This window comes from Mastomys coucha, unplaced genomic scaffold (assembly GCF_008632895.1).
Source record: "Mastomys coucha isolate ucsf_1 unplaced genomic scaffold, UCSF_Mcou_1 pScaffold21, whole genome shotgun sequence".
In the NCBI taxonomy this organism is placed as follows: Eukaryota; Metazoa; Chordata; class Mammalia; order Rodentia; family Muridae; genus Mastomys; species Mastomys coucha.
In genome coordinates, this window is record NW_022196904.1 from 63,306,113 (window position 1) to 63,326,941 (window position 20,829).

At 44.6% G+C, this 20,829-nt stretch overlaps 2 long non-coding RNA genes across 2 annotated transcripts in view; one reads left to right on the forward strand and one right to left on the reverse strand.

The window, feature by feature from the left end:
* The window catches only part of LOC116102392, a 48,301-nt gene extending 34,924 nt beyond the window's left edge, over positions 1-13,377 (reverse strand). Inside the window, exon 1 of the long non-coding RNA XR_004123142.1 lies at positions 13,288-13,377. This is a non-coding gene — a long non-coding RNA (uncharacterized LOC116102392). The remainder of the gene's footprint in view (positions 1-13,287) is intronic.
* On the forward strand, positions 1,865-17,739 carry LOC116102391. Its single transcript, XR_004123141.1, has 2 exons — positions 1,865-2,693; positions 17,050-17,739. It is a non-coding gene; the product is annotated as an uncharacterized LOC116102391 (long non-coding RNA).
* Positions 17,740-20,829: the final 3,090 nt, after the last annotated feature.

Consider the following 20,829-nt stretch of genomic DNA (forward strand, 5'->3'; position numbering starts at 1 on the left):
TGAGACAGGGTGTATCTACACACGGTGTATCCTTGGCTGTCTCGGAACTCATTCTGTAGACAGACCAGCCTGGCCTCAGACTCCCAGAGATCCACTTGCCTCAGCACCCCTAAAGCTGGGATTAAAACCATGTGCCACCCAGCTAGGGACCTTCGCACTTGTTCTAAGGGTGCCAGTCTATCTAACCAAAGAGCCAGAAACTTAAGAAGACATCTGTTCTTCACACCCTTAGCAACTCTGGGTATTGCAAAATAGCCCACTGCCTTACACATTCTTAACAACCCAGGGTCCTTCTACTTCCTCCTTTCAGACACCAGCCTGCACAGAGAAGCTCTGTTGGGAGAGGGACTGGCTAAACGCTGAGGCCATTCTGAATACCCAGAGTTTCTGGGGAGGGGGGAAGGGAATGCAAAGACCCCCAGGAACCATCTCTCTCAGTCTCACCGGGGGTGGGGGTTGGAGAAACACTAAGAAAGAAGGAGCTAAGGGTGTGAGGCCGGGTGTGAAGCCGTCCTCCTCCTCGCTCCCAGGTGCAAAGCCTTTCTCCTGCTCCCCATCCTCCACCTCAAACAACCTCTGTGGGTGAAAGGCAGCCCACAAGAAAGAGGCAAGCAAAGAGAGGCGCTTAGAAGGAAGCCCTCTAAGCCCAGGCCCAAGGGTTAGAAGGGCATTCTGTTCCCACCAGGGACCCCCTTTCAGTTGCAAACTGCTGTATTTGACATTTCAATGTCAGCCTGGGGAGGGAGACTGGAGGGAGACCAGAGTGTGAAGAGAGGCCCAGACTGGAAACCTAAATAAAGCCAGGAAGACAAAAAACAGAAAAAAACCCGAATGCCTTTAATTCAGCTATTTGTTCTTACTGTTTCCCTTCACCAGAATGTGAAGCAAATCTGTCTCTCTCTCTCTCTCTCTCTCTCTCTCTCTCTCTCTCTCTCTCTCTCTCTCTCTCCTCTATGACATTTAAGAACTTTATGACATTAATGCACTTGGGTGCATTGAAAGGCAGGAATAGTGGAAGAAGAGGGAAAAGGAAAAATGTTTCTAGAAGAACTGAACCTCCCAGACCTTGAGCTTTGTCTTCCTTGGGAAGGTCCTGGAGGTGATTCCTTTTAATCCCATTGGAGAGGAAGAATGAAAGGAATTCAGATTTGGGAAACAAAACCATGCAATCTCAAAACCTAAGAAAGAGTTTTTGGAAGAAGCCTTGAGTGGGTACTCAACCAAGGTTCTGGAAGCTGGCCTAAGGAGGAGGGCTTAGGCTTAGGGTGAGCAGAGCAAAACTTCTCTCTCCACCCAGTCCTCCCCTGTGGGATGGCAGTTCTCAAGGACCCAATCTGTGGGATTCCTCCCCAGTTTGCCTCTGGATTCATCAATACATCTCAATTTGTAGATGAGAAAAGAGGTCCAGGAAGATGAAGTAGGAAGCTAAGATCCCAGGTGATTGGCAGGTCCACCAAAACTAAAAAGGATGACTTTAATCCCAGAACTCAGGAGTTAGGGGCAGGCAGATTTCTGTGAGTTCCATGACAGCCAGGGCTACACAGAGAAACCCTGTGGGGTCTCTGGGTGTGAATGTGAGGAGACAGACAGACACACAGGCAGACTGACAGGAAATAATAGTGAGTAAACACTATTCTACTCCTGAGAGCAGATTATTAGAACTCCGACCCAGGCTGTCCTAATTTCATTTCTACTGTGATAAAATACCCAAACAAAAGGCAGCTTAAGGGGGAAAACATTTGTTTTAGCTCACAATCCCAGGATAAATATAGTCCGCCATAGCAGAGTGCTATGTCTGGGCAGGGGGAACTTAAAACAGCCTCATATGCATAGTCCAAGGCAGAGAGAAATACATGTATGAATGTCATCCACACTCAGATGTTTCTTTCTCTCTCCTTTAAATTGCCCAGGATCAGTGTCTCCCACCATGAGCTAGGTCTTCCCTAGCTCATGATTACATCAACTAATCAATTACATTAATTAATGTAATCAAGACAATCTCTCACAGACAAGCCCACAACCTGATCTAGCAATCTCTCATTAAGCCCATCTTCCCAGGTGATTCTAGACTGTGTTGAGTTGAGCTAACTACTGCGCAGGCCTAGAACCCGAGTCCCTTTTCTCCAGTATCCGGAGCATCTTATCTCCTCACCCTGCTTCCTCTTGTTATTTGAGACCTAGCCATTGGGGCTCCAGGTGTCACATAGTCACCCAGCACCGGGCGTTCTCCACCTACAGCAGAACAGGACAGATTGCTGGGGACCCAAATGAAGAGTGCTCTGGAGAAGACAAGGGAGGAGTAGCACTCAGGCTGGAGCAGTGTAATGAGCATATTAAAAAAAAAGAAGAAATAAAATTTTAAAAATGTCTTTTAGACATAGAAAATAGCTTAGTCGGGGATCTCACTACACCCAAGGCTGTACAGGAACCGGATTGCCAGAACTCAGCGACATCACTGGTTCCAAAATAACCAGACCCAGTCCTAGAACCCCGTGACACCCACTGGACCTCTTATAAGTAAATAAAAGACAGAGACTCTTCTAAGTCTATCAAAGGAATGCTTAGCTCTGCACATCTGGAGAGAGGCCACCTGGATCTTCCCTGCAGCTACGGAGTTTCTCCCAGGATCCTGACCCTTGAATCAGAGACTTCTGTTAGAGACTGGACCAGACCAGCTAAGCTATGTCCCAGAGGTGAGCAGTCTTGGAGAGATGGGTTTAGGATTGTAGTTAAGAATTTAGAGTGTGAACCTTATGTAATGACCCTCAGCATAACAACATATAACTTCTGTTATGCATACATATATTCATATATATACATACATATATACATACATACATACATATATATATATATGCTCCTTGCCCCGATGGTCAGGAAGTAGGTAGGGTTGGAATTTAGGGGAAAATGCTACCAGGGAAACTGAGGGGTTCCCTTCACGGGTCCTCGATCTTATTAAAAAGAGGGCTTATAAATAGACTCCGAAGCAAGCACCAGGGCAATATTACTAAACTTTGAGAGGGAAAACAACACCACAGGCAAACCATAAATCTTAGCAGCGGCCAGAAGAAGGGAGATAGGTAAAAGAGAGAAAGCCACGCCCTTGAGTTAGGGCCAGGAGAAAGCAGGCCTGTTCAACAACTGAGGTCTGTGAACAGCTGTGTGGTGGAAGGGGAGGAGCTTCTGAAAAAGAGTACAGCTATCCAGAGGGCCCAAAAGAGTACAGCTATCCAGGGGGCCCAAAAGAGTACAGCTATCCAGAGGGCCCAAAAGAGTACAGCTATCCAGAGGGCCGAGAAAAGCATGCTTAGTATTTTGGCCAGTATGAAGAAAAAAAGAAGGGTGAGGGCAGAAGATGTTTTGTTTCGTTTTCTGAGTTCAGACATGCTTAGTGCTGCGGTGAGGAAACTTCTGTTGGCTTCCGCAGGAGGAAGGGGCTCCGGGGTAGCCTAAGTACAGCAGCTCATCTTGTAATCATTCCTCCCATCTTCTCAGTGTCTTCAGGTGAACCAGCTTTTATAGGGGGTGGGCTCCCGGCCGGGTGATTGACAGGCCCTGCTGGACTAAGTCTTAACCAAGATGAAAAGAGTATGCGTTGTACTGGTTAGTTTTATGTCGACTTGACACAGCAGAGTCATTTTGGAAGAAAGAACCACACCTGAGCAAACGTCCCCACCACACTGACCTATGGGCAAACCTCTGGGACATTTTCTTGATTGATAACTGATGTAAGAGGGTTCAGCTCCCCTGCAACACTCACCAACTGCAACACTCAAGAAAGTAGGCCCTGCACCTCCATAGGGGCAGCACAGTAGAGGGCAGGAGAACAGGAGAGCTGTCTCTGCCCCTTACTGGTTTCACACAGGACAATGCTGGAGAGTTCAACCTGGTGGGTGTGGATGCAGGAGAGAGCTGATGGGCTGATGGGCAGCAACAGGATATCTGAGAGGAACCCTGCTGAGGATCCTGTATTGATATAGTGCAGAAGAAGCCAGAGGCCTCGAACCACTCTCATCGAAATGAACATTCGCAAGTAAAAATTTGTGGACCAAAGGGTATACCAAGAGACACACTGTCATACACTATAGCTCCCATAATGACATTTTTGTTTCCTTTTGGGGGAGAGAGTGGGTATGAAGGGACAGGGAACTGAGTGGGATTGGGGTTCATGATGTAAAATTCACAAAAATCAATAAAAAAATCAATAAGTAATAAATAAAAGGAAGGCCCAGCTCACTGAGGGTGGTCCCTACCCTAGGCAGGTGGCACTGTGCTATAAGCCATAAGGAGTAAGCTAGTAAGCATCACTCCTCTATGGTCTCTGCTCCAGTTCCTGCCTTCAGGTTCTTGCCCAAAGTATCTTCCCTGGCTTCCATGGGTGATAAACTTATAAGCCATAAGGTAAAATTCCACCCCCACCCCCATCCCCAAAGTTGCTTTTGCTCATGTGTTTTATCATAGCAGTAGAAACCCTAAGACAGTATGCAATTATCTAATCTTTAGGGCAGAACAGAATGTCACATCTCCACCCAGGGCCAGAGATATTCCTTTCTTTTATGCAGGAAACCTACAAAGAGATAGTTTTGATGTTCTTCTTTCTATTGTTACCAGTTGGAGGGGTTCAAGGCTATGGGGGAGGGTTTTATCCTCAAAGGTCTCCAAGGCTACTAGCTTCTGTCCTATCCCCTTAATAAGAGTTGAGACCCTAAGGAGGTGGGCTGAAATTGGGGAGTAGAAGGAGTTAGGGTTTCTCCTTTCGATAACATTCAGGCCTTAGAGGAATATCAAAAGTACCCACCCCAGGGTAGCTAGATTATATCAGGACCACATTAGTGTGGATTACCTGTAAATGAGGAGAGATAATAAAATTGAGACATGAGGTCCAAAAATTACTAGCATCACTGCTAAAATTATGATAGGTAAAACCAGAAAGAAACTAGAGCCCCAAATACTTCTAGCATTTCTGACTCTTGGCCAAAACAGAACCAAGGATAATTATAGCTTCTGGCTAAAGCACAATTACCTGCGCCCTACTGATAAACTATCTGGCTAGTTTCACTTCCCTAACCCTAAGGACACACGGGACACCTGGCCATGTCATCATGATCTGAAGATATGGTGACTTAAAGGAGTCCACGATGAAAGGCCTGACAATAAGCTGAGAGGCACCACAGAGGTCGTGACTTCTGCCCAGCCCTCCCAGACTCACCACGACTGTGACTTCTAGGCCACAGGCCACACCTTGAGTCTTGAGAACCAGCCTAGGGCCAGAGACAAGGAAAAACAGCATTCTCAAGTCACCCTACGAGACACGAGTCCTAAAGACATGTTTTTTAAAGATATGACCTTGTTCTATGCTTCAAGCTGGTGAAATGAGACATAGATTATATAAATTCATGTCTAGACTCTCCTCACAGAATCTTAAATCCCTCTCGGCTCCATGTATGACCGGAGAGGACCAGGCTGAACTTTTTCAAATCCTTTCTCATACTAGAAAATATTATGTAATGGAATAGGCCTTTTTCAGGATAAACTTTAAGTTGCAGAAAGGGTTGGGATTTAGAGAAAACTTGCAACAACAGTATGAAGAATCCCTTTATACCCATGTTGAGTTGAGTTCCTCATTGTTTTCTGCTTCCTATCCATCTTTTATTAGTGTGGCACATGTTCTACAGTTAATGAGTTATCAGTGCTTAATTATTGACTAAATCCTTCATTCAGATCACCTCAGTTGAGACCAAATGTCGTTTTCCTCTCCACTTTTTAATATAGACTGAAATTAAGTTTTAAGAAGTGGATGTTAAGGCTGGAGAGATGGCTCAGTGGTTAAGAGCACTGACTGTTCTTCCAAAGGTCCTGAGTTCAACTCCCAGCAACCACATGGTGGCTCACAACCATCTGTAATGGGATCTGATGCCCTCTTCTAGTGTGCCTGAAGACAGCTACAGTGTACTCATATACATAAAATAAATAAAGAAGTGGGTGTTAGAGAATGTCAAAGATTTCCAAATTACATTCCACAAGAACAGAGGGTCTGGAGAGGAACCATAAAGGTTAGGAGATGTTACATTAACTAAGTATGTCCTAGGAGGCCTCCATACAGGAGGACTTAAGAGATGAACTATAATCTAAGTTAGTTCACAAGCTAACTGATTTTTTTTTTTGCTCAAGTGTATACTTTTGTAACAAATAGCTGAGTCCCTGCCAATCACAGAATCCAAGTTTCAATAAATCACAGGTGACCAGTTGTTTAAACCATGTTCGAAAATGGCAAATATTGATCTAGAGCCAATCTCTTCCCCACTTCCAATTTCAACCCCACAGTTCCTTCCTAGTGACACTGCAAACCTGAGTCTGTTGGAGCTATTCTGGTACCGAAGCCTACCTGATTCTGGAATCAGGAAGGAAAGCCAATTAAGAGCTTTAAATGTTTTGGTTTTATCTTTAACAAAGGGAAGGAAGGTGGCAGCCATGCTCCTGTGTCCAGTCCTATATCACTTGAGCCAGCATGTTTTGTTAGTTAGTTTGTTTGTTTCTGTTTTTTTTTTTTTTTTTTTTTTTTTTTTTTTTTTTTTTTTTTACTTCTGTTTAGGGTATCCATAGAAAATTGATTTGAGGAAAAATAATTTTGCTTATAACAAAGAAGCCTCAAGCCAGGCAGTGGTGGCGCATGCTTTAATCCCTGCACTTGGGAGGTAGAGGCAGGCGGATTTCTGAGTTTGAGACCAACCTGGTCTACAGAGTGAGTTCCTGGACAGCCAGGGCTACACAGAGAAACCCTGTCTCAAAAAAACCAAAAGAAGAAGAGGAAGAAGAGTAAGAGGAGGGAGAAGAAGGAGAAGAAGAAGAAGAAGAAGAAGAAGAAGAAGAAGAAGAAGAAGAAGAAGAAGAAGAAGAAGAAGAAGAAGAAGAAGAAGAAGAAGAAGAAGAAGACGAAGGAGAAGAAGGAGAAGAAGGAGAAGAAGGAGGAGGAGGAGAAGCCGCCTCAGTCCGGAAGTGAAGCCATGTGTCTTGGGCTATTTTTAAGTTGCTATAATAAGACACTATGACATAGGTAACTTATAGAACAAAAACCTTGTCAAGCTTGCAGTTTCAGAAGGTTAGGGTCCATGATCATCATAGCTGGGGGCATGGCAGCAGGCAGGCAGGCATGGTGCTGGTGCTTACATCTTGAGACAACAACCTCAAGGCAGAGAGAGACATTGGGGATAGTGTGAGCTTTTTGAAATTTCAAAACCCACCCTCAGTAACACACCTCCAACAAGGCCATGCCTCATAGCCTTTCCCAAACAGTTCTACCAATTGGGGACCAAGTAATCAAGCATATTAGCTTATGGGGACTGCTGTCATTCAAACCATCATACCATGGTACCTGGGTTGACTGAGAAGGCTTCTGTCACTTACAGAAGGTGTCTGCCTGATAGACACCACATTGCAAGATTCGCAAGTATAGAAAGAAGGGGGAACCAAGCATAATGTCACACACAACTTTATTCCTAGCTCTCAGGAGGCAGAGGCAGGTGGATCTCTGTGAGTCTGAGGCCAGCCTGGTCTACATGGTGAATTACAGTATAGCCAGAGCTACATAGTAAGATCCTGTCTCTAATGCCACCCCTCCTCTCAAATAATAAAATAAAAAGAAGGGTAAAGTAATATTCTGTAAGAAAATTATTTTTATGGTTTCATACTTTCTAGTTTCCCCTATAAAACATAAAATAGATCAAGTCCAATAGAAAACTCATCTTCGGGCTGCAAGTTCCGATCAAACACCATAGACAGAGTGAGTATAAAGAAGCCCCATTTCTGATCCAACCAAGGGATATGAACGCCCTGAAAACCTAGCTAGCAAGTGCTAAAAGCCTCACTCACTCCTCTCTGCTCAGACGGCTCCATGCAAACCCATATATGGGTTTGAGGATCTGGGGACCCAGCAACACTATCCCTTCCCTCCAAATGTGTAGCATGATTTTCAGAAGTGCCCATCTTGAGATGCTGCAGCTGATGAAGCCAGACAAGTGTCCTATTGAGAATGACCCTTTCTTTGCTTCCTTAAAGAACAGGCCCTGCCATAGTGATGGCTGGTGGACTTCCAGTTTTCCTGTCCATGGGAGAAAATGTGCTTGTAAATCAGTGCTTTTTAATAGATGATTTGGAGAACAATTAGCCAAATACACTAAACCCTTCTCTCTCTAGGGGAGAGTCAATATGACTTTACTAGGAGGGATTTTCTAAGCAGCCAGATTGAGGGTTTAACCTGGCATACTGCATACTGACTGTATAAACATGAGCAAGTATTACTTCTGAGACTCCATTTCTACATGGTATACAACAGTAGTGATATGGGCCACCTCTACCAGTCATTGCAAGGAGGAGTGACACAGTATGCTGGTGTCTGTCCCAAGAGCACTGGAACACTGATAAGAAGCTTGGAGAATGTTTTTTACTAGGGTTTTGTTTTCCATGTTGGAATGGAGCACAGCATATCACTCATGTCGGACACGCACTCTACAACCTAGCTAAGTCCCAGAACTGGCAATGTTGTCCCTACATACATTATCCACAAGTAGTGGTTCTCAACCTTCCTAATATTGCAGCCCTTTAATCCAGTTCCTCATGATGTGCTGACCCTCTGCCCACCCCCCACATAGAATTGTTTCTGTTGCTACTTCAGAACTGTCGTTTTTCTACTGTTATGACTTATCACATGAATATTTTTGGAGGTAGAGGTTTGCCAAAATTGTCATGACCCCACGGGTTGAGAAGCACTTATCTATCGACTCTACTACCTTTTCTTACAAGAACTCTGAGCACCATTCACAAAGAATGCAGTTGCTACTGTCTCCCTTCAGTGGAAGATGGATCACTAAGCAGTACCTTCCTTTGGGTCAACTTTGCCCAGAAACAAGTGACCTAGAGAATAAGGTGTTGGGGAAATGTGCCAAGAAGAGGTTAGGCCACACTTAGACTGCATCTGAATGTTGTTCTCAGCCATTCAGTGCACAAAATCAGTCCATCTTCTTCATACCTCTAAGCAACAGACACTATTACCATTATGCGGTCTCCTAATGCAGGAAGTTGATTTTCACTGTGGTTAAGCCATGGACCCTACTACCCTAGCAGGCTAGCTGTAAGATTCCACCCATCATAGGCAGTCTGGCTGCAGGACTTATTCTCACACTCTCACTCTCTAGAGTACAAGAAAGCTCACTTTTCCTGGCATTATGGAAACCAGTGTGCACCGGGCCAGATCTATAAGCAACAGAAAAAGACTCTAGCTGGCTTAAACAGAAAAGGAATATACTTAAGATTTTTTTTTAAATTGAAAGTATCTAAAAAAGTGCATCAGATATAAACAATGTCTGAGAAGGTGGAGGCTTCCTTGAATTAAAGAACCTAACTTATGTCAGACAATGTGAAGAATTGGCAAGACATAGATAAGAACTAGATTGGGGGTTGTTGTTGCTGTTGAGACAGGGTTTCTCTGTGTGACCCTGGCTATCTTGGAACTTACTCTGTCACCAGGATGGTCTTGAACTCAGAGATCCACCTGCCTCTACCTCCTAAGTGCTGGGATTAAAGGTCTGTGCCACCGCAATTAGCTAAGAAATAGATATTGAGTGATAAAGACATGTTCATTTTCTTAAAACTATAAAATTCGGAGATGGAGATTATCCCTATTGCATGGGTAAAGAGTCACAATGTGGGCATCTCCACTTCAGCTGGGCAGAGAATGTGCCTGTGTGCAGTTTTGGAGAGTCGGCAGCAAGATGGCTCAGTACAAGCACAAACAACAAATAAATATGTAAACGTAATTTTTCAAAAGTTTTAAAATCCCTTCCCTACGTTTATACTCTGGCTAGGAGCCCACATTCCACATGAACACGGCCTAGACTTCCCAACGCAAAGCCCACCTGGATCTACAAAGCTCAGGATTTGTTTCTCCTATTCCCCTACTGAAGTCCCATATCCGGACATAGTCAAATCTCAATCGTTGAAGGTCACATGGCGCCTAGGGCAGAGCAGATGCTCCATAAATGGTTTACTGAGTGAGCCTTTGTTCCTCTTTTTATGAGCTGAGACACCCTAGGCTAGGTATGTATCCCTTTTGTCAGGTGTTTGATCTTTGTTTGAATCCATGTGCTACACGTCTAACTCCCAATGTGATAGCATTAGCAAGTGAACCATTTAAGAGATGAATTGATTATGATACTGGATCCCCAAGAATGAGACCAAGCACTCCCAGAGCCCTGTCCCCTCCCACTATGTAAGAAGAGCTGAAGGCTCCACCTATGGACTAGAAAATGGCTCTCACCAGGCAAAAAATCATCTTGCACCTTGACCTTATACTTCCCAGCATCCGGATCCATTGTTTATAAACCATCCAGTCTACCGTGTTTTGTTATGGCAGTCTGAGGTATCAAACGCACTCTTGAAGTCTCAACAGTCCCATTTTTAAACAGGAAGTGATAATGACTCCTTCCTGGAAGAGTTGAAATGAAAAGAAAATGGGAAAATGCCTGTCAGACATTTCCCAGCTTGGGCTAAACAGAACACTCTAGTTCAGTGCATCTCTGAGAGAGAAGGACTTGCTAAGCCCTGGTGGCTAATGGAGAGTAGAGTCCTCTTGGGAACAATTACTCAGCACTCTCCTCAGAGCTCCCTGTATAAGCTGAGAACATTCCAGCCAAGAGGAACGGCAAGGCTGGCTTCCCCTGGCTAACTCTTAGTTAAAGTTCGATGTTGCTTTAGTCATTTCTGCTTCCCGAAGGCAGCTGGGGACATGTGAGGTACTCAGCGGGGATGGCTGAGGTCTGCATTGTCCTAGTTAGAGTTGTTAAGCAGTGCACTTTGGAAAAGGGCCCGGAACGACAAAGGCCATAGAGACAATGTGGATGTTCCCTCTAGGTTCTATGTTCTATTATGTTATAGTTCTACTATGTACTATGTTCTACTATGTTCTAGCTATGTTCTACTCTAAACTATGTTCTGTAAACTGTGGCTTTGAGGATATGCCTTGGCCTAAGTAACTCCAATTTACAATGCAGCAATTGCTTCTTTGAACACAGATGTAGGTAGAGGCATTGTGTGTGTGTGTGTGTGTGTGTGTGTGTGTGTGTGTGTGTTACTACCACCTGACTAGCACCATCCATGAGTCACAGAATGATAAATAATATATTCATACAAGTTAAAGATACTAACTATAAACTTATCAAAGTAGATTAGGAATACAAGGCATATTAAGCTAATATGAGAAACATTAGGCCAGAGAAAGTATAGAACACACCAGATTAATAAAAGATACAGACTTCATGAAAAAGACATTCAACATGGTTGTTATGGCCCTACCAGTCTGTCATCCAATCACACAGTACAATCCCTCCTGCTTGGCACAGTCCACTGAAATATCTGTCTAACCATGTAATTTATCTATCTGTCAATCCATCCATTCATCCAAACAAGTTTTCCACTGTCTCAGTTTGGCTTCCACTCCTATGATAAAGACCATGACCAAATGCAATTCGGGAAGGAAAGGGTTCATTTGGTTTAGATATCCCAGGTCACAATCCAATAGTTGAGGGAAGCCATGGAAGGAACTTATGGCAAGAACTAGAGCAGAAGCTGTGGAGGGGTGCGGCTTACTGACTTGCTCTCCATGGCTTGCTCACCCTGCTTTCTTATACAACCCAGGGCCACCTGCCCAGGAATAGCACTACCCATAGTGAGCTGGGTCCTCAAATATTAACCATTAATCAAAAAAAAAAAAAAAAGCCTCCATAGACTTGCCAACAGGCCAGACTAATGGGAGCAATCCCTCATTACGATTCCCTCTTCCCAGATATGTCTAGGTTTGTGTCAAGTTGACAGGAACCAGCCAGCACGTGCACCTTGCCCGTGACTATGTCAGCCTTCAGCAGTTCTCCAACTAGGCTCACTAATATCTTGTGTTTCCTTTGCATGTGTACCAGGTCTCTACCTCTGCCTCCAATAAGGCCTCTATAAATGCTGTGGGCTTTTTAATCATTCTGCAACACACACACACACACACACACACACACACACACCTACACACACACTCACACAACCACACATACCACACATACATACACACCTACCACACTCACACAACCACACACACCACACACATTCACATACACCACGCACGCACACACACATATAATTAGAGAGTTAATATTCTTGTCTAAGATGGGAACACAATAACCTGTGACTGCCAACAGCCAGCTGTCAAGAGAAATTGGGACTTCTTGGTAAATTGAGGGCAACCAAAGCAACACGGCTTGTGACTCTATTATTATTCAATGGAGCCTAACATTGTGGAAGCACACACATACCCTGCTATGTTTGTGACTGGTGCACTTATACCAGACGGGAAAAGCAAAGCCCCAGGGAATAAGGGAGCAAAGTGAGGGAGGACGACGAGGGGACTACCAGACTCTTGTATGCCATGGGAGAAGGAGATGCTCACCTGTTCCGGAAGCACTTTTCATTGTAGATTGAAGAATAACATTGATTTAACAAAAACAAAATATGGACCTATTGGGCCCAGAAGTCAGAGAAAGGGTTTTATGTTGAGAAATTACAATTTCTCAATAATAGAGGCAGGGTTACTAAAATTATGTCAGTACTTTAGCTCAAAGCATTTCCCTAAAGAAAGCTCTCTACTAGGTTAACTTGCTGGCTTTAACACCAGATGACAGTGACTCTCTCACAGCTGCCCATCAAAGTAGGGCTTGGGATTCATTTGGAGTGAATAATGAATGTATTTCTGAAGAGAGTGGCTCTAATAGAGAGAGGCAGAAATAGATTCAGAAGACTCCAGAATCCAGAGAAGCTTAGTAGCCAGAAGTCGCCAAGCTGGCCCCAAGTTAATAATGAGCAAGGAACTAGTGGCCAAGTTTATGTTCCAGGGAAGCTTACGGTATTCAAGACTAATGTTCACAATAAAATCAGCCAGCAAATCTCTGAATTGGCCTGTGCTCACACACATGCATGTACACACACGGACCCACGCCTGGACATGCCTAGCCACCTGCTGCCATCATCCTTGTGAAACAGTCAGATGTCACACTACTGGAAGACTTTAATTGAAACTGAGTTAAATTAATTACATCATTTTGCTGCCCAAGCTTAATTCCCCTGAAGTTACGTCATAAAAGTAGGCATTACAAAGGATTAGGGACCAAAGGAAGGTAGGGATGAATAAGGTTTCCATATGCCTGTGAGTCATGTCTGATACTCATGTAGCAAATGTGGCTCAGCATGACTCACCACTCATATCAGCAACGGTCCCATGTGGCCACCAGGAGTGCAGACAGACAGCCTCTCCTCCTGCTGCCGAGAACAGTTAGGGGCTTCTGCTTCAGTCAGAAGTACAGGAAGCTGCAGAAAGACAATACCGCACACAGAAGAGTCTTTCAAGTTCTGTCCTTCTTGTGAACAGCTCTGAGATAACCTCAGATAGGTATCTGCCCTCTAAAGTGGAGCGGCCCCTGATGTTAGCAAGTGTGATAGAGGCCACAAAGGGCCAACGGCCAAAGGTATTTGAGAAAAGGTTGATTAAACAAGCTCCCTCGCTGGTGGCTTCTTGGAAGACTTCAATCTGCTAAAGTCACTATGAATACCCAAAATTTGAGAATTTCATGGAGTGTGTAACACTTTTCAATGTTGTTTCCCTCTGGAACTCTTTCAAATGAAGAACCTACAAGGTTAATTCCCTGAAGAGCACACATTGGGAAGCTGTTTTCTTTCTAGCCTCCATCTTATCATTCCTGTCTTGGCGTGAGGTGACATGATATGGTAATCTCCACTTCTGTACCCGAGGTGATAGGTTCACATCCATCCCTGCAGTAGAGAGCATTTCTCAGAAGTGCGCTCCTTCTCCCTACAGATCAGTGTGTTTGGGCTTGCACCGCTGTGCCTCAGATGCAGCCACAGAGTGGGCTCTACCATATAGGTTTGCATTCATGTACTTTATGGTATTTGCACAATGACACGATCACCTTAATGACATGTTTCTCAGAACACAGAACATATGATTTAGAATGCTGTACTTAAGAAACTTCTTCCCGGTCCAGGCCACAGAATTTACTACAGTTCTTTTTGGAAGGAAGAAAGAGGGTGTGTCTTAGGGTTTCCATTGCTGTGAACAGACATCATGATCACAGCAACTCTTATAAGGACAACTTTGAATTGGGGCTGGCTTACAGGTTCTGAGGTTCAGTCCATTATTATCATGGCAGGAAGCATGGCAGTGTCCAGGCAGGCATGGTGCTAGAGGAGATGAGAGTTCTATATCTTCATCCAAAGGAAGCTAGGAACAGACTATCTTCCACGTGGCTAGGAGGAGGGTCTCAGGGCCACTCCTATAGTGACAGACTTTCTCCAACAAGACAACACCCAATAATGCCACTCCCTGGGCCAAGCATATTCAAACCACCACTGGGTGTTATTTAGTCTGTTTATTATTATTTGTTATTAATTTTTTATTATTTGATTATTATTACTATTTATTGTAACTAGCTCATTTTGTATAAAAATGAGTATTAGGAAGTTCACAGAGCCTGCAGGAGGAACACAGAGAGGAAGATTAGATGACACAGCAGCAATGACAGACCTGAGAGATGCTTAGCCACACTGTGACAATGCCATAGGGAAGGTCAAAGGCTGCTTTTTCCATAGATGGGCACATACCCTATAGAATAGAAACTGCAAACTCAGTGCCCTACAAGCACTACCTCTTCCCATCGCCATGCCTGTCTGAGTACCTACAGGAGATTACCTCCCCTTGCTCACTTTAGCATCCAGGACTGGAGTAGGTGTGTATGCTAGACCATGCCAGACTGCCTTATGAACTGAGCTGTGATTCCCCAAAACTTGATATTTTGAAGCCCTAACTGCTAACGTAACTATGACTGTTATAGATAGGACATTTAAGGCAGTAATTAAGATGAAACTGAGTCATAAACATGGGACTGGTATGCTTATAAGAGAAAAGACACCAGAGGAGAGGACACAGTGAGAAGGTGACCATCTTCAAACCCAGGAAAGCCTCACTGGAAACCAAGCCTGATGATGCCACAACTCTGGAGACCCAGACTCTATGAAAGGAAGAAAATAAATGGCTGTTCCTTAAGCCGCCACCTCTGAAATGATCTGTTATGGCCACCTTGGCACACTCACGTGTGGATGCCAGGGTGCCTGGGAAATGGTCTAGTGCACTGAAGGCTTGAGGGGAACATTGGAAGAGCCCATCTAACATCCACTGTCTGAACAACAGGCACCCGTCTGACATGGGCAAGGCTGAAAACATTTTTTGCTGTGCCTTTGTGATGAGAGTAGAAAAGATCAGTGCACGGCCAAGGTAAGGATAGAAATATAACCCAGAACAAGAAGCAACCAGGCATCAGCTCTCAGGATGGAAAACTCTATTTGCTACATTTCTTAGCACCGGACACTCAGCTTCAGTACAAACTATAGGTCAACGTGAACCAAGATGCCCTGAAGCATAACTGTCTGGCTGGTAGGTTAGTTGGTTAGTTGGCTGATTAATGAATAAATCAATGATGGTAGAGTGATGTGGGAAGGCCAGTTTGGCCATGAGAAACCGTCAGTCTCAGAGAGAGGATAATAAGGCCACTTACACACAACCAAACACTGTCTATCCATCAGTGCAGTAGATACGCTCAAACATTATCAAAACCTCAATATCAGAGTCATTTTCTAGGGCCAAGTATTATTGCCACCATGGCCTCCTAATAGGTTATTACTTAAAGATGACCAGGATCTACCCATCACAGCAGTGTTGTCACTAGTTTAGAATACATGTAGGTCTCATCTGTTCAAGTCAAGATAGATAGATAGATAGATAGATAGATAGATAGATAGATAGATAGATAGATAGATGATAGATGGAAGGCATATAGGTGATAGGTAAATGATAGATGGATGATAGGTAGATAGATGATGGATAGATATAAAGAAATAGTAGAAACCAGTATTTGTGCAATAGTGAGCAATCTGCAAGACAAGACCGAGGAAGGGGGGAAGAGAGAAAGCAAAGCAAAGAAGGAAAGAGAGAAAAGCAATTTCTACTATCTCTATCTATCTATCTATCTTCAATAAAACACTGGCCTCAATCCCTCTGAGTAACAACTCTGTTTTCAACTTAATAGCTAAACCAGGAAATATTGACAACATATGTATTTCAGGGAAGCCCCTACTTTGCTATGGGGATGAGAATGAAACTCACCCAGTAAACTTTCTCCCCAGTGGTGGCACATATACCCACAGAGACCCAGCCAACATACATACACATTCATGCCGCACATATATACATATACACATACATATATATGCACATCATAAGCATATACCCACATACATATACATACGCATGATACCCTCATAGGCATGGTACTAAAGACGCCTGCTTCAATCCCCCTGGGAAGCGACACTGTCAGAGGCTATACCACACAAACAGAGCTACTTCTCTTGAACCAATCCACATTTTGTCCGGCCCACCAATAGCACACCCATCTCACATGGTTAAGCCTTGCTGGGCACTGCCTCCCTCTCTACCTAGCCACCGCACCCTGTCTATATCTATACATCTAGCCCATATAGCAAAACTGGCTTTCCTGTGGTGCTTTGAGTACACAAACACAGCCAATAGAGCAATTAGGAGAGAGAGACCCCAAAGCAAAAGAGTCAAGAATCAGCCCATTTGTCTCAGTATTTCCTGGATGCTGTGACAGAAGAAGGCAGGCAGATTGTGTAGATTTCTGCCATAGGGAAGAAAACCACAGACTCCTGTAACTTTACATGGAGAAAGGGCATCTTCAGGATTTCACAGAGAGGCAGTGAGACACACCAGGGACCAACTCCTCAGAGCTCACTATTAATGATACTGCATATTCACATTACATGTGATGCCTAGAGTGTAAGATTGAGATGGAATTTAAGATGATCTTCCCAATGGACCGATCTCCAGCTTGTACTTATCACAGTATGTCACGATGTCTCTTTCCCCAGGCTCCCAGTGGTGATCTCCCCTGTCATTCACCGGCTCATTCTCAAGCTTACTCTTACCCAGGCTAGCCCGGTCTCCTGCCCACCTCTCACTGGAAGAAGGCCTCCTCTTTTTCTTCTGCCTTACTCCAAACCCTCACACTCTGCAAGGTGAGAGCGGGGAAGGGAGGAAGAGGAAAGCAAACCAGAAAAGAAACCAAAGAAAAGCAGAGGAAGCAGGAGACACAAAATGAAGACCGGTGATACCACCGTGTCAGGCAGGCTCCCTGCCTCAGTTCATACCGCCCCACTTCGTCCCACTTCGCCCCACTTCGCCTCACTTCCGCCAGGAGCTTCAGGCCTGGACAGCCTTCCCTAGGCTGCTGCTGCCCTACTTTTCAAACCAGCACTAACTTCCTCCTGCCACATGTCCCCTGGCACCTTGGGATCTGGCAATGCCGAGAACTTGATGTCCCTCCAAGTGTACCATGGCAGCCTCCTGAGCATCCATTCTCCTGGATTTCGAGGCTGGGATATGATCTGCTAGAGGATCTCCTTTTGTGTCTTGAGTCTAAGCAGAAGTTATGGGTGAAGCTTCAGACGAGTCTCTTTCAAGAGTTGCTCACTCAGCTAGAAGAAAGAACCATTTCCTCCTCGCCCTCCTGCCCCATTTACTTTTTCCCTTTTATTTTCTGAAATAAAAGCAACCTGGTACAACTCCAGCAGCTACCTTGTGAGACGGAGGCTAGAAATCATGTGCCAGACGTGGCAAAACAGAGGGAGAACGCAGCCTCCGAGCTGCACGGAAGGCTTGCCTTGAGATTTCTTTATGAAAGAGAAATTAGCCTTCGATAGCCTCCGATGAGTTTTAACTGCTTGTTTCTTTCTTATCTTTCAAGCAACCAAAATGGTTCAGATGAGAAATGGCCCTTGTGTATTTGAACACTTGGTCCCTAGGTGGTAGTTGGTGGTATTCTTTGGGGAGGCTCTGGAATCATTAGGAGGCAAATCCTTGCTGATGAAAGAACTTCACTGGGGTGGGGCTGGGGGTGGGCTTTAAAGGGTTATAGCCGCATCCCACTTCCTGTTCTTGCTCTCAGCAGCTTCCTGTGTGTGGATGCAAAGGCGACCAGCCAGCTTTCTGCTCCTAGCTAACCTGCCATGGTAGACTCTACGCCTCTGGAACCATAAACCAAAATAAAGCATTTCTTCCCTAAGCTGACTTTTGCCAAGGCCTTTTATCACAGCAACAGGAAAGTAACTAATACAGAAATTAAACCATCAGTCCAATACATCAGCCATGTGGTTTCCTGTCTAATTCTCCACACAGCTTTTCTATACAGGCACTTCTTCCTCTCCCTCCTTCCATTGAATTGCTGCTAGGCTTATGGGAAGCCTCCTCTCTCTGCTGGACTCTTTGTAATGAGCTTTCAGACAGGGATGGTCCTACCTCTGAGCTACACCTTCACTCTGAACAGCATTAACACATTTAATATTGTCTTTCCAGAGTTTGTACCAATGGTTCTCAAAGTGGGTCCTGGGGTGCCAGCAGCACTTGGGAGACCCGACGCTTACAAAAGAAGGCCCAGGGGAGAGGTCCCTCAACACTTGAGTACTTGGAGCCCTCCAAGGGCTGCTAATGCAGCCCTAGTTGGAAAAATTCCATTTCTGTCGGGGAGCCCTCTGCATCAGGGGATTCTGTGACAACCTTGGACTAGTCCAGCATATAATATCCAACTAATAAATATTTGAATATTTGAATATTTAAATAATATTAATAGACAGATGAAAAATACAGAAACAATGGGCAAAGATTGGTTGGTTGAAAATATGAGTCCTCTAGCTATTTACTGGCTCCACTCTCTGGAAGGATCTCCAGGACCAAAAGCCCAGGTCAGGTGCAAGGACTCTGGCTGGCATGACTCCCACTAAGACAAAGAGGGAAACAAAAGATGCAAGTGATAGCTAGACAGGTGGCTCAGCGGTTTATAGTTCTTGCCACACAACCAGCAATGAGGATTGGACTTCAGAAGCCAGATGTATGCTGGCTGGGCATGGTGGCCCACCTAGAATCCCAGTGCTTCAAAAGGCAGATCAGGACCCCTTGGGCAAGCCTCATAGCTAGGGTAGCTATGTCACCGATGTCTGAGCTAAATGGAGAGATCATCAATCTCTGAGCTCAATCCTCCCTTGATGAACCAGGTACAAAGCGATAGAAAAAGACTCCTGACATCATGCCATGCAAACTCTCCACACATATGTGAACATACATGTACACCCATTCAAACAAGGATAAGTATACATAACAGAATAATATACACACACAGAGAGAAAAAGGAACTGAGAAGTTTTTTTTTTTTTCAAGAAAGATCTCCCAAGCTAGTCTCAAATTTTCTATGTACCTAAGGGTGACCTTGAAGGTCTGATCCTCTCACTCCTGCCTCCTCCCAACGCTGGGATTCTGGCTGGGATAACAAGCCTTTATACCTGGTGTATCCAATGCTAAGTTTGAACCCAGAGCTTCATGAGTGCTAGGTAAACTACCAACTAAGCCAAATCACCAGCCAAAATGCCACTTTTTTAAGGTTTGAAAGAAACACCCAGCATTTAGAAAATGGACTTCTATGTTCCATGAAAACTCAGAGCTATTGTTTACCTGCATTAGAACTGGTTTTACATCCCAGCACTTGGGAGGCAGAGGCAGGCAGACTTCTGAGTTCGAGGCCGGCCTGGTCTACAGAGTGAGTTCCAGGACAGCCAGGGCTACACAGAGAAACCCTGTCTCGAACCCCCACTCCCCCCCAAAAAAAACCAAAACTGGTTTTACCCCAAAATGGCTTTCTGGCTAAGATGAACAGCCCTGAAAGCTAACCATATGTACACAAAGAAAGGCTAGGAGTAGGGGTGAGTCCCACTTAAGAGCAGGGCTTGGGAGGGAAAGAATGAGAGTCACCTGCAGCTGAAGAAACACTTCAAAACCATCACTGGCCACGGCACAATATTTTCTATTACACCATGCTGGTTTTTACATTTTTTCAGACAGTGTCTCACTGTATAAGCCAGGCTAGCTTTCCTGGAGCTTCTGCTGGTCCTCTGTATTGTAGCAAAGAGCCTACCCAGGAAGAGAGTCAAGGCCAAGGAAACAGCCAAGAAGAGCATGCTCCTGCTGGTACCCACACCCTGCTCTGTCTGAACCCCAGAGCCCAGACATCTCAGTTCAAACAGTGGAGTTTAGGGTTCTGTCTCCCAGAGCCATAGCAGCTGGACTGAAGGTATGACTGACAGATGTTTGGTCCTGTGCTCACAGAAGGACCTTGTCCAGAAGCTTGCAGCTGATGGTGTTGAAATGGAGACACATCTCTGTAGATATGCAGAAAAATGCAAGCTAATTATAAGAAAAGGAAATTGACACAGGAAAACAAGTTTTTGAGAGACCACTATAGGTGAAGCCATGTGTTAAACATTTAAACTAATTTTCCTCCCTTCTTTCTTTTTCTTTCTTTCTCTTTCTTTTTTCTTTCTTTCTTCCTTCCTCCCTTCCTTCTTGCTCTCCCTCTCCCTCCCCCTCGCCCAGCTCCTCCCTCTCTCTCTTTTTCTTTCTTTCTTTCTTCCTTCCTTCCTTCTTCCACACCCTCCCTCTCTCTCTTTTTCTTTCTTCCCTTGTTGGTGTAAGAATTGGGTCCCCTGTAGAGCTAGCTGACTGTATGCACTGGCTTCTGGATATGGAACAATAGATTTGTCCAAGGTTGCCCTGTGTTGAAATCTAGGGACAACCTGGATAAACTACCTGCTGGGTACAAGGTC